General features: G+C 44.2%; 1 pseudogene across 1 annotated transcript; it reads left to right on the top strand.

Moving 5' to 3' along the window:
• The first annotated feature begins 688 nt into the window (after positions 1 to 688).
• LOC308609834 (ferritin light chain-like) lies at positions 689 to 1,379 on the top strand (annotated as a pseudogene). The gene has a single exon. The product of its transcript is annotated as a ferritin light chain-like (transcript).
• Positions 1,380 to 3,177: the final 1,798 nt, after the last annotated feature.

The raw sequence follows: 3,177 nt of genomic DNA, 5'->3' as shown, positions 1-3,177 counted from the left end.
CCAGGTGAGGGAGGGACATCCCAGGGCATGTGATCAGCTCGTGCACAATCCTCTGATTGGCTGATGTTGAGGCCACAAGGCAGGTAACATTATCCATCCTTAGGTGCCAGGAGGTCTGAGGGCTACGTGCTCATGATCATCAAGGAGTTCATTTCTTCCATTGGGTGGTGGTTTTTAGCATCTGAAAACTCAAGAAATATGCCTGAGATACTATTATCTGAGTACTTCAGAGAGAAACTACAATAGAGGATATGGGGGATGGGTCTGTCCTAGGAAGGCCCCATAGGGTACTGCTTGGTTACAAGGTGACCATACTTTGAGAACCACTGCTCTAGTGGCTTGGAATGTTAAGAAAGCAATGGAAGAATCCCTTCCCAGATCTAGATTCTAGTATCACCAGCTATTTTGGTGGGAGGAAGGGTAAGTTTTGTCCTTGCTTGGACTTCTTGTTCATTTATATCAAAGCCTATTTGAGGCAGTGCGTTCGGCAGTCCTGCAGATCTGTCTTTTGCTTCAACAGTGTTTGGAATGAACAGACCCAGGGACGCTCCTTGCTCCAGCCCCCGACCACCTTCCAACCTTTCTTCCTTTCGCAACCTTTGGAATCAGACACTCAGCTATCCTCAGCCTCCAGGACAGGCCAACACCAGTTTTTGAGCTTAGCTCCTTATCACTGATCAACCACGAGTTCACAGGTTCGTCAGAATTATTCCACCGAGGTGGAGGCCGCCGTCCACCGCCTGTTCAACATGCATCTGTGGACACTTACCTCTCTCTGAGCATCTATTTCGACAGCAACAATGGGACTCTGGACAGTATGGGCCACATTTTTCGCCAACTGGCTGAGGAGAAGTGTGAGGGCGCCCAGCGCCTCTTGAAAATGCAAAACCAGTGCTGCGGCCGCACCCTCTTCCAGGATGCGCAGAAGCCTTCTCAGGATGAGTGGGGTAAAACCCAGGATGCTGTGGAAGCCGCCATTCTTAGGGAGAAGAATCTGAACCAGGCACTAACGGATCTGCGCGCCCTGGGTCCTGCCCGTGCAGACTCCCAGTTCTGTGATTTCCTGGAGAGCCGCTTCCTGGAGGAGCAGGTAAAACTCATCCAGAAGATGGGAGACCACCTGACCAACCTCCGCAGGCTGGCTGGTCCGCAGGCTGTGCTGGGCGAGTATCTCTTTGAAAGGCTCACCCTCGAGCCAAACAGGAGTCTCTGAAGTCCAGCCGCGTCTGAGGAGACCCTCTGGCGTCAGAGCTTCTGCCTGAAGCCCCGCTCTGCAGCCACTAGGCAGCTTTGTAACCGCCCTGGAGCCCTCTCCCAAGCCTTGGACCAAATGGAAACAATAATGCTTTTTGCAGAAGGAAAAAAAAAAGCCTATTTGAAATACAAACAGAATAAAGTGAAAAAAAGAAATATATACATATATTCACGTTCTTTTAACATATGAATTGCCCCACTTTATCTGTGTGAAATAAGTTTGTTCCCATTATTGGGCTGGTTCTCAAGCTTTGCTGCTCGTTTGAATTACCTAAAGAGCTTTGAAGAAAAACATTGGTGTCTGGGTCCCAGCCCCAGAGATTTTGATTCAGTAGGTCTAGGGAGGAGCCTGGGCACGGGAAGGTCTCAGAGTTCCCCAGGTGATTCTAATGTGCAGCAACTTTGTGAACCACCTCTTGGCTTCAATGCAGCTAGTCATCAGATATTAAATCTAAGACACATGGACTACTAGTGCGTGAGCTCTGTCGCTAGGTGTATTCCATTTTCTTTCTCCTGGAAGATTCGTGCCAGGGAAAATGATTGATAGTTGTGTTACTTCTCTGAAATGGATGGAAATTTCCAATTAGCGTGAACAGGGGAGGGTGAATGGGTGAATGCAATAAGGTGTATCATTTACGTATTGCCCTATGTGTATGGCTAGAAGCTTTTGCAACTGAGGTCTGCCCTACTTTTCATGCTAATGGTAATGCTTGTCCTCCTAATGCAGCCATAAACTTTATAAGCCCATAGGTAGACAGCATCACAAAATATTTACCCCTCCCCACTGGCCCACTCTCAAGCTTCACTCCCCTTCCCCAATACACAAATGTACATCAATGCGCTTGAGACCAATATCAACATACTGACCTTCAATTCTTCTACTCTGCAGCTTCCCTCTTATCAGGAGATGTCAGCATTTAGTGCAAGGACAAATGCTTGCCTCTTGAGGAGTAATGTAGACAAAGCCTCCAAGAGACAAATAGCCCTCAGGGAGGGGGAAAAAGTCTTTCAAAAAGGTTGATGCCCAGAGGAGGCATTTTCAGTCATCTCAGCTTAGAGGTCAAATATCCAAAATTAAAAAGGTTAAAAAAAAGAAGAAGAAAGCAAGGAAGAAAAGAAGGAAACAATTTTCTTATCTCATAGTAATAAGGCAGTTTTCCTTAAAAAAAAAAAGACTTAAATTCTCTTTCCTAATCAAAATGTGCTTTTCCATCTTTAGACTATTCCTCTTATATCCTGTATTATTCATGATGTTTAATTCTTGAAATAGCACATGGCTGAAAACAGAAGCTAACCTCTTGTTCACTATGAATTGAATCTTCTTTTCCTAGGACCCGTCTACAATGTACAATTTGGGGTTGGCCAACATAATTATTTTCTCTGAAATACGTTACAGCATTTTGCCTTTTCAATATATAGTTATACAATACATTGATAACACAACATATTTAATATAGTCAATATAGTAAATACAGCTATAACACACATGATATGATGCCACTTTGGTGATTTTCTTCATCCATGTAATTCTGAAATTTGACAGTATAGTTTTCATATTCTAATGAGCTGAGTATTACCTTTGCAAGGATAGAAAAATAAAATAAATTCATAATATTCTTGTGTGGTTTGCCCCTGGGGTGGATTACCATAATGGGGGGATATTTGAGCCTTTCCCCAAGTCATTAAAAATCCTCCAGCGAGCAGCCCCTTGTCCTCTCCAGGGAGTGGGGGGAAAGGATCTTTAATCATAATAATCCTGGGGGGAGAAATCTCGGAAATAAGACATCTGCTTCTGTGCCTTGTTGTTTTGCAGAATAGCAATGATTGCCTTAGCAGCTTCTATTGCCATATGTATACAATAAGTAAATGAACAGAAAATTGAATGAACGCATAAAAGAAGGATAAACCCACCCAGCTTAACAA

This window comes from Mesoplodon bidens, assembly GCF_964165515.1.
Source record: "Mesoplodon bidens genome assembly, contig: HAP1_SCAFFOLD_438, whole genome shotgun sequence".
NCBI classification, from domain to species: domain Eukaryota; kingdom Metazoa; phylum Chordata; class Mammalia; order Artiodactyla; family Ziphiidae; genus Mesoplodon; species Mesoplodon bidens.
Note: the sequence above shows the minus strand (reverse complement) of the source record. Positions and strands in the feature narration are given on the sequence as shown.